At 39.1% G+C, this 13,345-nt stretch overlaps 2 protein-coding genes across 2 annotated transcripts in view; one reads left to right on the top strand and one right to left on the bottom strand.

Moving 5' to 3' along the window:
* TEX9 (testis expressed 9) overlaps window positions 1-13,345 on the bottom strand; it is a 46,061-nt gene that overhangs the window by 24,937 nt on the left and 7,779 nt on the right. The gene's annotated exons all lie outside the window — the stretch shown is intronic.
* Window positions 3,591-13,345, top strand: part of RFX7 (regulatory factor X7) — a 71,520-nt gene continuing 61,765 nt past the window's right edge. The window contains exon 1 of the mRNA XM_018069783.2: window positions 3,591-3,643. The gene's annotated coding sequence lies outside the window, so the exon portion shown is untranslated. The remainder of the gene's footprint in view (window positions 3,644-13,345) is intronic.

The following is a 13,345-nucleotide window of genomic DNA, read 5'->3' as shown; positions in this document are numbered from 1 at the left end:
TGGAAGGGACCACAGTGGGACCATCTGGTCCGACCTCCCTGCCCAGGCAGGGTCATCGCAGAGCACATGGCACAGGATTGCATCAAGATTGTTGCAGAATATCTCCACCGAGGGAGACACCACACCCTCTCTGGGCAAACTGTGCCAGTGCTCAGTCACCTGCACAGTAAAGAAGTTCTTCCTCATGCTCGGGTGGAACTTCCCGGCCATCAGTTTTTGCCCATTGCCTCTTGTCCTGTTGCTTGGCACCACAAGAAGATTGTAGATTACTTACCCACTCACCTGCTCATTCACTCCAATCTCCTTTCCCAGGTTTCTAATGGATGGTGACCCTCTGTGTGACAACAGCCCCACTGTCCTGCACCCACATGGATTGCCAGGTATCTAGAGAGCAAGGATAACATAGTTCTATAGTGAGTTACATGGGCTCTATATGATTTTAATTAAGAGATTTGCACAAGGGAAATCAGAAGGGCTTAGCTGGCTGGAAGTAGAAGGTCTGTGCCTAGCTGGAGGATTTCTGCTGAAGTATTAGTTTCAAAACAGAAGAAATGCTTGGAGATTTTGAGCACTGAGACAGGCAGCATAATGAGATAAATGGAGGTGAAATGAAAGACAAGACAAATGTGATTAGTGGGAGACAAAAAATAGAAATATCAATATAGAAAACTGAAGTTCTTAACACTAATGTTGATACAAAGGTATTGACACAAAGGAGGAAAAGACTGAGCCTGTGAGACGCATTATGGAGATGTTGAAAAAAATTGTCTATCAAGAAGTCCATCTGTTTCGATAACTTTTGGATTTTTACTAACAAAAAAGGAGGTTAATGGTGACCTTTCAAAAAAAAAAAATCAGAATTTAACTCCATTGGTTATGCCTTTGGATTAGAGAAACAAGAAAGGCGAGGTCAGTAGTAGAAATATAACCTCCACAGGGGAAAAGATAGATTATGTTGTAGATTCCATGAGATGTTAACACATCATAACCAAAGCTGTGTTTTAAAAACTCCTCTAGTGAGGTTCTGGGGGTTTTTAAGAGAAACAGAGGAACTAGAGAAGGGAAACGAGGTTGGCAGGATGAAAGCTATGAGGAGAAAGATGCTCTTTCCAAACAGCAACTTTTTTTCCCCAAAAATACTATTTCTTTTTGCAGAACTAAAATATGATCTTTGTAATAATTTTACTGTTTTAAAAGTTCTTGTACAATATAGCTATAAGAGCCAAAATGCCAAAAGTATTAGCTACAGGATCTCTACTAGTTAGATACTGAGGCAACAAAATCACTGGTTGAGATTAGAGAGATTAGAGCCACTGGTTTTCTAGCCAGCTTTTATCTAAGTCTTAATAAACAAAAGAGGGGTAATTTATTATATCATAAATGATTAAATATGTTAACAAACACAGGAACACAAGGTTCTTTTTCTTTAGAGCCTTCTGGGAATAATAACATGTATATATTAGGATTGCAGATTTGCACAATATTTCTAAGATCCACAACATGGTGTATTTAATATTATTTATTTTATTGAAATATTATATCAACTGGATTTAGAATTCAAGTACCTATATTTGAAATAATATGAAAAGATTAGTATGTTTGGATAAGTATTTCTTAGTGAACGTTAAAGTATTTCTCCAGAGATGCTGAAAACAGAAATAAGAGATTTTGTTACTTTCTTGATCCCTTACTCCATTAAGGTTTTATCACTTTAAAGTTGACCTGATGTGACCTGATGTGGTTAATTCTCTAATACATAGTTTGTAACTGGGTAGAGAATAGGCTTATATTAGAGACAACAACCAATGGCAAGATACATAAGGAGACAGGAAAATGTATATCAGTATTTATCTGGAAAAAAAAGAAAAGCATTTGAAAGCATAGCATTGGTATGGTATAAGATTTAGCCAATAATATTTGTTAACAGATTTCCATTTTCCATTCAAATATTTTATAAAATTGACTCAAACATCATGACTGTAAAATGAAAATGTTTTTGTTGCTTTGAGGTGTACAGTAGGTTAGGTGCAGGTTTTAACCACATCAGTGTTTATGACCATAATGAGCTGTATTGGGACCTATTGCTTGGGACCTCTGTGATTAGAGCAGTATTTTTCAAGTGTTTCAATTTTTGTTTTCTGAGGATCATAGGATCCCAGAATTGAAGTACCCTAACAGAAATGTTAGACTCAAAACGAAATTGTTCACTGTGTTGCCTTTGTTTCTCTTCCAGCAAAGGAGGAGGTAGATCACAGAACAGAAGAGCTTGATCAGTACAGCTGGCAGGAGTGGTTGGGACAGAGGGATGTGTGTGGCTGCTGAGCTGTTACAGTAGTTAGTGCAGAAGATTGCTCAGAGTCAATATACAGTGTTTAACTTTGATTAGACCAAAGCACATGTGTTATTTAGTTTTTTCCTATGGCCTTCTTCCTTCTATAGGCACAAATTTTTGTGTGATCTCTGTTTCCTCCCCCAATAAAAATATAAAAACATGAGATTTTAGTATGAAGCTATTATCTCTACACTTCTAGACACATTTTTTGTTCATAATAACTTCTTATTGGCTTAAAGATTCATTATGCAGAATTTTCTGCTCTTCTCATAAAAGTTGTGATATTTAGTAGAGACCTCATATACTGTCAACAGCCAACACTGTAGTACAGGACAGGATTTCACTGTATATCACATTACTTGTCAGGAACAGGGGAACAGTAGTGGTTTGGCACATTGTTTTCTTCCATAAAAATCATTGCAAATGTATCAGACCAAAGAGACAACAGCTGATATGCTGGCTCAAGCTTTTGTTCTCTTTGATTTTTTTGTAAGGCCCACTGTAAACAAATAAAAAGCATCATATTGATGCACAAATGCTTACCATTTTTAGACCAAGAATCATGTTAAGAGCCATATATTGTCTTCAGTGTGTGGTAGAGCTAAAGTCAATTAAAATTCTGTTACTACAGGCCTCTCATTTATCTGTATTTCCTCTGTTGATTCCACCTCCGGAAGAAAAAACCTTTTACAGGACTTGTTGCTGCCTGCCATACCTCCATCCTAGGAAAGAGGGATGCTTCACTGAGGCAACATGACACAAAGTGTTTCATTCTCCCTTGTCAACGAGGTTGTTTGCCCAGGCCCATCTGTGCTGCTCAGATTACCCTGCTCCGGGTCAAGCGGTCACCGAGGGAGCATTTCCCGCCCCACCTTTACACTCCCAGGCCTGAACACAGGTACTTTTCTCGGTCAGCACCCCTGTTTGTAGGCACAGGGCTCTGCAGCAGTGCCCTGCACCCTTGCAGGAGGTGTGTGTTGCCCCAGGGAGCAGGGCATGCACAGAACAAACCCCACAGCCTGGGCAGGCTCAGCCCAGCCAGGAGGAAGTAAACCAGAGACAGGCAGCACTAGCAGATGAAGGCAAATAATTTAAAGCTCCCAGGCAGTTGTTTGTTTACTTATTTATTCTAAATGTGCTAGAGAGGATGTCAAAACTTAAATCCAAAGCATATCACTGTAACCTGAGCAACTGTAACCATTACAGCCTCTTCACACTTGAATAGTTTCTCTACCTTAAATTTCTCCTTCCTTTTTCTAGTTCCAATTTTCTGGAGGGGAGAGAAGGAACAGCAGAATTTTGGAATGAATTGTAAGTGGAATTTAATACTTAGCAGCTGTCTGAAAACCTGGATTTTATTTTTTTTTTTAGCTTTAAATACTCATCTTGGTTTTTACTTTAAAAGATGCAATTGCTATTTCATACTCCTGTTGTGTGGCATGTATAACAGCTAACAAATTCACCTAAAAATCAGGCTAAAATACATTATTATTGTGCAATCACAGGACAAAAATAATGTAAACTCATGTACAGCATTTTCAAACATTAGTGGAATGGTAGGATCTAGACAATATGTAGGTATTAAATCAATAATCCAGACATTGAAGGGAATTCCTCAGACAGCTGTTGGATTTTTCCCCCTAATCAGTAATAATAATCCAATGGTGTTTGAAATGGCATGATTGTAAATTGGACTGTTTTTTTGTGCTGATATTTTCTCATGCATCTCAATGACTCCCTAAAATACAAAGAAGACCAAGTATTATTCATAGCCATGAATGTCCTGTGAAAAAGCTGCTGTTTGGATCTATGAAGTCTGTGCAAGATCTTTAGCCCTTACTGACAGATAACCCTAAGCTGGTTTACCACCAGTATGACCTGGTATCTCTTGTTTCCTAGCAGAATGACCCTGATGGATGTTAGTGCTTGTGCCAACTTCTGTGTGGCAGAAGGTGTGTGGGAACCAGGCCCACAGATTTTGAGGGACAACAGGGCTGGGGGATGGGCAAGCTGACCTATTAAGTCTCTTCCATCTCCAGTGTCTCCAGTTTTGCTTTCATATGGATTTCAGTGCCATGGAAATGTTTATTTTGTTTCTAGTAGCTGTGTAGACATATACAATACCTTGTTTCTAGGCTGGTCTAAGTTATTTTTTTATATAGCTATAACCAGCATACTTGGGCTATCCAGATTCCTATTTAAAAATACAAACATTTTTCTTTGTTCTTCTCTGCTTCACTGCACTATTGGGGCTTACTTATTTCAGTGTCATCCCTCCTAACCTAATCCAAACAATAACCTTGGCTCAACAATTTAAACATATTGAATCCCCAACCAGAGTAGTTTTCCCTAGTAATACTCTGATTACAGCAGCTTTTATGTCTGAACAGGAAAGGACCTTAAACACTAAATCTCATCAGCACTGTAAAAAATAAGTGGTGAGCATCAGTCACATTTTCTTGAAATACCACAAGTCTTTCTTGAGGCCTAATCCTTTAATCTCTGGATTTTGGGCACTTCTGTTCTGATTACTAGGGATCAAAAGGTTTGGCAAATACTCTTCAGACCACTCTTCAAAGTGGCCACTGTAATATTACCAGGTTGTTATGACAATTGTATGATTGTTTTGTTGTAGTGGTAGCTGGTATTTTTGGAAAAAGCAGAGGAATTAGTTTATCTCACATTGAAAATTAATAAAAAAGCACATGGTCCTCCAGTACAGACAGTCAGAGGATTTGAGAACATGGCAGTGTTGAAGTAAAGGAGAAATACCTTTCACTGATGATGGAAATTCCTCCTACTGTGTAAGATGCAACATTTCTAATGGAGGGTACCCTTAAAGGGCTGCTGTAACATATACAAGTGCTGTCTCCTAGCTTGTTCCCAAAGCTACAGAGGGATAATTCATTTTACTGCAGCTGGAAATCTTATGCCACTTCCTGCCTGAAATACTGTGTGAAGTTAAATGAGAAAAAAAGGAAAGAGTTTTACATGTCATCCATGGACCAAAATCAGTCCCTTAGGCCCTCCTACCAGACAGTTTTGTTCAATGTTCATTGGTCTGCTCTGAAAGTATACAGTTTTTTCCTAAAAGAAATAATTTCCTCATCCTGTTTTAAACAAAGGTGACGTAAATTGAAACAAATCAGTGACTCCTCCTTCACAATTTTTATTTTACTTATTGCAAACTAGAAATAAAATTGAGCTGAATATATTCCTCTATATTTGAGCACTGGGACTCCAAAAGACTGTCACTTTACATGTTAGATCTCCATCTCAGGAAGACAACTCCACCTCACTTCTGTTAAAGAGAGCTAAAAAGGCACTTACTTCCAACAGAGAGGCATTCTGTTGACAAGGCAGATTTGGGAAAAGGAACAATCTTGTCACCAAAATGCAGGGCCCTGCAGTTATAACGGGAGCAAGTGCAAATCTCTCCATTCTGCTCCTGTTCATCCCAGCCTGCATCACTGGGCTGCATTTGTTGTTCGTGTCCCTGCTGTTGTCAGTAAGAAATCCAGTTTGGTGTTTAGAACCAGAACCCCAGAGCCTGAAACAGCCAAATACTCTTCTGCTCATCATGAATATTTCATTTGCGTAGGTGTGTCAGCACTTGCATCCAGTTCCTCTTCACCTGGAAGATTATGTTCTGCTACAGAGCATAAAAGTCATTAGGAAAACACTTTTTTATGTGGGCTTTGCCACATTATATATTTGAGTGTGCATAGCAAGGGTGAATGCAGGTGAGGGCTTTCAGAGTTACTTTGCTGTGTTGACAGCACCACAACAGGTCTGGTCTTTACTATCCAATTGCATATTTTTATTAATTTTTCATTCAGTGCAGAATAAGGCATATTGGTTTTGAAATATTCAGTGACTATAGTGTGCTATCACCAAGCAAATTAATATGATGTAACAAGTACAAACAAGTTGTAATATTTTAAAATGTCAGTGTTGGCATTCAATGGTAGCCTTAACCTAATATAACACATGCTTTTGCATATTCTGTGTTGCTTGATAAAAGAAATGCTAATTGAGTTTGTAGTGTCAGTTCAGCCCTTGGCTTCCCTGATAATGCCTGCTCTCTGTTAGAAAACTTGTGCCAGTTTAAGAAAAGGAATTAAAAGTCAAGCTCTGTGCCCCTGTGTAAACCACCAGTATGGACACACCTGTCTGTGCATTAAACTGCACTGGAAAATTGCTCCAGCTTAGAGGAGGTATGAAGTTTTTCTCGCTGCAGTAAAAGATGTGTAGCTCTGAGTCAGCTGGGGGAAAACTCTGGTTTGTTATCTCTCGCCTGTTTTCATAAACAAATGCCAACAGCAATTGTTGTTTTTGCAGAGCCAGCAGAAATTCATAGGGGGTTTCTTTTTGTTGTTCTACCACACAAAAAAGAGATGTTATTTTAACAACAGAATGTTTGATAGCTTTTAAAAATACAAAGCCCCATTTTTAGGCATGCTGAGCCCCCATAATTTCTCTTGAAGTCACCTCTTGCTGCAGATGCCCCACAGCACTCTGAGGAGTCCCTCACATTCAAGATCCCAACAACATTAAGGAACATCTCTGATGTAAGCACAATCACCAGGAAAAGCACAGAGGCTTTGTTTTCTATACTCCAACACAAATTGGACTGAGTCTTTTGGAAGGTGCATATGTTGAATATGTTCTTAAACTTTGCCAAGCTTCCACCTCTGCAGTCAGCCTTAGTAGTAAGGTGCAAGTCAGCTTAAACTAAAGCAGGGTGTCTGTAATGGGAATCACTTTGTGAGAGGGAATGCAGAGGTAAGATTGGACATAGCTGCTGTGGGACACTTGGGGACAGGGAAACATCTGTCTATTGAAGAAACTCTCTATGCAAAAATAACCCCAGACACTGAGCTCAGTTCCCAGGCCAGGCCCATCTGAGAGAGGTTTAAAGATTTCTGTTGCGTGGTCAAAGTGGGTTTTTTCCCTTATTGCAGCTAAGGTTTTGCTGGGATTCATGCCTCATCAGGCAACAGTTAACAATACCAAAACACCTAAGATGTCAACTCCCTAACAAAAACAAGTACATAAATACAAAATGTATTAGTTGCATATATAGACAAAGTAAAATGCCCTTGCTTCCTTCCCATTGCCCCTTACTGTTCTCTTTCCTAAACAAAGTTTAATCACTACTTAATTTAGGTATTGTATATTCATTGAGTGTTACAGAACAGATGTACAAGCGATGCAGTGACAGGTTAAAGGCTCTTCAATCATTTAAAATTTCTTGTCAACTGGCTTATTAGCATTTTTAAGTGAATTTCTGTGTTCAAATGTTCTGAACATTTCGTTAACAAGGTAGGAAAGAAGAAAAAACTGGCTGAAGTTAATTTTGAACAGATCAGCTTTTATGCCTTTGGCTGTCCTGAGTAAAAAGAGCACTCCAAAGGCATTTAAGTTCAAAGACTAGGTTGTGGGTTCTTTTCACTAGAACCTGATGAAAAGAAAAAGATCCATTGGAACAGCTATTTTGTTTACTTAGATTTGGACATTCTCCTTCAGTGCTGGCAACTCAGATTCTGTAAGATCGTGCCACTGCATAAAAAGCAGCAAGTTGAATGTAGAGATAAAAGCAAATGTTTTCATCAAAGAATTCTCACTGTAAAAAGATAACTTGAAGTGTGAAAATATTAATTGTAGAATTATGCTGGTATCAGTAAATTGAAAAATTTACACATAAGTGTAAAGTTGCATTTGATAATTTTTTTGATGCAAGAATAAACCTGGAAAAGCTCTGGTTATAAACATAATTAGGTTGTGCCTCTTTACATTGTAAATTGAGTCTTAAAATGTACTTAAATAGAATTAAAACTTAAAATAATAAATTCTGGACTGAGATTGTCATAAACTGATGTCACACTTCCAGAACAGTGGCTTCACTTCTGTGAGGATCACCTGCCTATCACTGCTTAACCAGACTGAACTAACAGCTGTACTGCAGGAGATAGCCTTAGTGCAAACTTAGTCCAAAAATGCACTGAACCCCCCCACAGCTGACACTGTGAGGCATGAAAAGCTGCTGCACTCACTGTAAAGGCACTGTTTATACAGGAAGGCATTACCTCTGATGTGAATTTTAATGCATTCAGTGGCAACAAACATCGAGGCTTTTCTTAGGAGCCATCTAGTTAAAAGGAATGGGTGATGCTGGTCATGTAAGGTTGCTGAAGTTTTTTAATTAGTCTTTCTCCTTATTTTAAATATTAGAAGATTAATTGGTTCAATTACAAGTGGAATAGTTTTAAACTAAAATCAGGTTAAGGAGATGCTGAATACAATAAAATCATCTTCATGTTTCCTAGCAAGCTAACTTAGCAGAGCAGCACAGGTTTCTGAGTGTCAGACTCTCAGGGGTTTGCTCACAGCATCCCTGGTGTCTGTTCTCTTGCTGTGTAACAACTTTGCAGTAGGCCTGAGTTACTCATGTTCTTCTGCTCCATTCCTTGGCCTGAGGCACAGAACAACACAGTCTGTCCCATGTGCAGAGGAAATCAGAGAAGGAACTTTCGCTGGCTGATCTGGGAGATGATGCTGGAGATCACACAAAGTGAGCAAAAGGAAAACATCCCCAGAAAGCTTTGTCAGAGCTCATTTAACCTTGGTGAATGATCTAAGGAAAGGGTCTCCCAAGCCAGACTGGGACAGTGAAGAAAGAGCTATTAAGAGTTCAGCACATTAAGTTGTGAGTGCAATGAGCAGAGTTAGTGGAGGTTTTTCTGAGGACTTTTTAAAGTCAAAAATATAGAAGGCTGTAGAGAAGACATCACTTAACTGGCATACAATGGGAAATTAAGGACTGGAAAAATCTTTGTAACATATCGCTTGTGAAAGAGGAAAAATGTAGGTAATGGCAGGGAAAATAAGTTCATTTTTCCTTTTTATTTTTGAAGTCAGTACAGCATGAACAGCAATCATGCATCCTTCCCCTGTGCTCTTCTGGCACCATGACCAAGTGCTGGCCTGCAGTAGAGAAACCACCTCCAGTAAGGTTGTGGTTTATTTTCATGCAGCCTATCCAACTGTGTTGACATTAGCCGTGAAGCTGCATGGAATGTTGTTCCATGCCATGTACAATGTTGTTTTTCCTTATGTGGTCAGCTGTCCAACAGGAAATGAAAATTAACTACCTCCTTTCTGGGTTGCATTGAACAGCTGTTAGATAAGTGCCAAGTACTTGTGTGTCTGAGCATTCAGTGTTTTACAGAGATTTGAGTTTTGTTGGACATTCATTCTAATGTTGGAATTCTGTTTCAGGAAAATGGTTAAGCTCATATATAGTAATAAGCATGTTAGCTGTTATCTAACTACATTGCTGAATGAAATTTCTCAATTTTTTTAATCTCCATTTGAGTGGGAATCAATCCATCTCCTGAAATATTGCTCATGCTAATCAAAACATATTTATTTTTCCTGAATGACATGCTATGTGAGTTAATATTTGCCTTTATAGTTTGGTTTCTCCTGACAGAGGGAATAGTTTAAATTGTGTCTGGGCTACAGTAGAAAAAAAATTCATAATGAATATAAAAGAGATGGAAGAAGCATATCTAGTTCCTGCAAGTAATGTGAGGTACCCTGTTTTATTGTTTTAACTATGGCTGTGCTGCACTGTTTGAAATCAGAATATTTCTTCTTTTGCTTTAAATCTGTTTGTAATGTTTCAGTCCATCAAAATGTTTTATCCTTTAAATTAGTAACATGGCATGAAACAATACTGGGTCTTGCCAAGTTCTTTTAGAATTTGCTTTTGTTCATGCTTTATCTCCATTTTTAAAAAAAGTGTTCCTGTTAGCAGTTTCCAACCTTCACTTCTTTGCTTGCCTTACCTATATTTCAAGTTTTTCTATTCTGTACCTTATTTTTGTGGCAGAGACTAAGATGCAGAGACCCACCTTGGGATGGGTGCTGTGTGATCTGGGGTCTCTGCAATGGGAATTGCAGTCATTGACACAGAGTAGACCTGAGCTCACTAACTCAGCTTTCCACTCATGCTGTGATATTTGTGTCTAGGTGACTTTAACCTTTCACTCTTAAAATAGCTTCTTGTTGCCAGCGCTGGTTCAGCTCCGTGAGAGCACCGGGCTACAGACAGTGCATGTAACAACTAAACTTTTGTGTTCTAGGTCAACAAGTGTTCAGACATTCATCACAAAAGCAGATGAAACAGTGGCAGAAGTAGTGAGAAATTGCTCCTTTGGTTGAGGGAGAAAAACTGAAGAATGGAAGGGGCGTTTCGTTATCTCAGACACCAGAGAGTGCTGACATTGCGAGTCTGTTGGCACATGCACACGTTTGACAGTAACAGCTATCATGCCCAAATTTCTATGGCATTTATTCATAATAATCCCTCCTTCTCAGTAAAAAAGCAAGGTTTTGGTGACCTTTCTAAATTTGTTTTCTGCCAAAAACTATGTATCTTAAAATTTGGATTCGGCTGAACTCCCTGGCTGGTCCGTTTGTTTGTTTGTTTGTACTTTGACCAAAGGATTACATTGACAGTTTCCCAGGATCCAGAATTGTGTTTAATCTGTTTACAGAGCTACATATATTATTTGAATGAGAAAGAGGGAAACGAAAGTGGCCATATCTACATCAGCTGGTAGCTGTTCACAGGAAGCAGCAATTACTGTCTAGCCTTCTTCCCGGGAAAGCCCTCCCAACTGCTTCCCATGCCACGTAACTGTGCAGTGCACGGGCACACAGAATATCAAAAAAAGCATCAGAGAGCAATAGAAACTAGTTTTTGAGTAGATTAATAAGAATTATAATAATTCCTGCATGAACAGAACTGAAGGTGATTTCTCTTGCAGTTGTCAAATGGAGCTAAATGGCGAGGTCAGGAGTGTGTGTTTGCAGTCAGTAGCTGTGCACTTGTGGCAGGGGAGGGGCTCTGTGGCACACTTGGACAGTCTCACCTCTTTCAGATTCGCTCAGCCTGTGCAGTACCCTGTGTTTTTCCTCTTTGCTTTTTTTGGTCCCAGCTCATACATTTGTGAATCATTCAAGGGGAAAGTTTGAGAGATGCTATGTGTCAGGTCAGTCCAGGTTCATCCACTGTATGTCCTTAGAAAGCCAGAGACACTGGTGTGTAAACAAGGGGGGAGGGGAAGGGAAGGTTTAACAAGACAACCAGCGTTAATCTTTTCTTTCAATATTGCCTATAACTCGGTTTTCTGATTACACACTAAACTGCAGTTGTATTTTCTTTAATTCAGTTATACAAACACGGCAGCCAATTCATATTCCTGCACACTATGTGTTGTGAAGGGTGCACAGAGAAAACCTTTGTTATTTGTCTGGTGCTAAAGGAGCTGTTCACGTTAAACCATATTCCTCTACACAGCAACAGCAAAGTAAATGACAGCATTAATTCAATCCAGAATGCTTGATAAATTGAGAGGGGTTGTTTACCTAGTATATGAAAAAGTCTCTTGGGGATGGGTTTTATTGCGATCTGCATAGTCATCCATCTTCCTATAGTGCCTGTGCTCATGTTTGTGAGTAAAACATATACAGTAATTTAGCATTCAGATAATCCCACTGCTATAATCCAGACAGATTTAGCTCAAATTTCTCTGGGATTTCTATTATCTAGATTTAGCAGTGTGGTGTTGACTGGATATTTTAAATTGCTGCAAATGCTTTTTTTTCTGCAATAAACAACATATTTTGATGTTCCCATAATTGAAGCTGTGGATTCTTCCTGGCATTAACCACATGTAAAAATGTATCTTTGTGAGGACAGTGATTGCACAGCTGGAGCATGGTTTTAATGGATTCCAGCTATTTGACTCCATACCACATAAGATCATACAATGTTTATATGAAAACCAGTATAACATATGTGAAAATATTAATAAGAATAATCTGAAGAACACTTATCTGCAGACATCATCTATTTCGAAATGAACTCAACTGCTTCAATTTTAATAATGTTTTGTTACAGTATATTAGACAATATAATAATATAGAGCCTGGCTCTCTTACAGCACTTTTCCTAAGCAGATCAGAACTTTTATTGTTTTTCAGTTTGGAGGAAAAAAAGGAAGTCTGGGGGGGAAGAGAGCGTCATTATCCGCATGAAATGAGGGGTTATTAAGTCCAAGTGCACTGGGCACCTTTCACAGCAGCCCACCCTTTGTCATACGTTCCTCTGATTAATTGCAAATGTATTCAAGGGAGCAGAGCAGACACTATAGAGGGGGTCCAAATGTTCTTGTACCAAAAATGCCAGCCCTCCCACACGTGCTAGCACTGGTGGAGCTGCAGGAGTAAGAATGCATGTGTGGGAGATTTTTAGGAGGGAAGTGTACTGTGGGAAAAATTGTAAAGCTGCTGCTTTTACCCGAGTAGCTCGAGTGAGAGTGTCTGAACTGAGGCAGACAGGCAGAGCAGGGCAGTGCATGCTCTGTGCTCTGCCTTGTAATTGTGTTGTAAATGCACCAAGTACATTATTCACCCCCGGGCCAGATCTTCTGGGAAGAGGCTTGTGCACACTTGGCAATAATTTGATGCTAAGATTGTGTCATCCATAAGTGTCTGAGAAATTCAAAACAAGTAAACCGCTTGGAAATGTTTGGGAAACAAACTATTTGGAACCAATTGTGGGATTTGGGATACTGTGTGTCATATTTTTGCTCCCTGAACTGGAGGATTCAGACACCAGTTCAGTGGGTGATTTCAGGTGTGCTGCCCCTGAAAGCACCTCCATCATGCTGTGTTCCAGGTACCTTCTCTGACTGTGCATTATTGCCAGCCCAAATACCTGTAAACTTCTTGAGAGATTTTCAATTTGGAAAAATAGAGAGGATGCTCATTTAATCAGTTGAGATAAAGCTGGTCCAGGTATAAAATTTGTTCGCTTAGTCCCCAGGCTGCAGTTTTGCAAGAGTGATAAAAAAAAGACAAACCCAAAAAGCATGAATGAGAGACTTTTATAGCTGACAGTCATGCTTTTGGGTAAAACCCTTCTGAAAGAAATGTGCT

Source organism: Manacus vitellinus, unplaced genomic scaffold, assembly GCF_001715985.3.
Source record: "Manacus vitellinus isolate BGI_N305 unplaced genomic scaffold, ASM171598v3 scaffold_16_pilon, whole genome shotgun sequence".
Taxonomy (NCBI): domain Eukaryota; kingdom Metazoa; phylum Chordata; class Aves; order Passeriformes; family Pipridae; genus Manacus; species Manacus vitellinus.
This window is presented reverse-complemented; position numbering and strand designations above follow the sequence as displayed.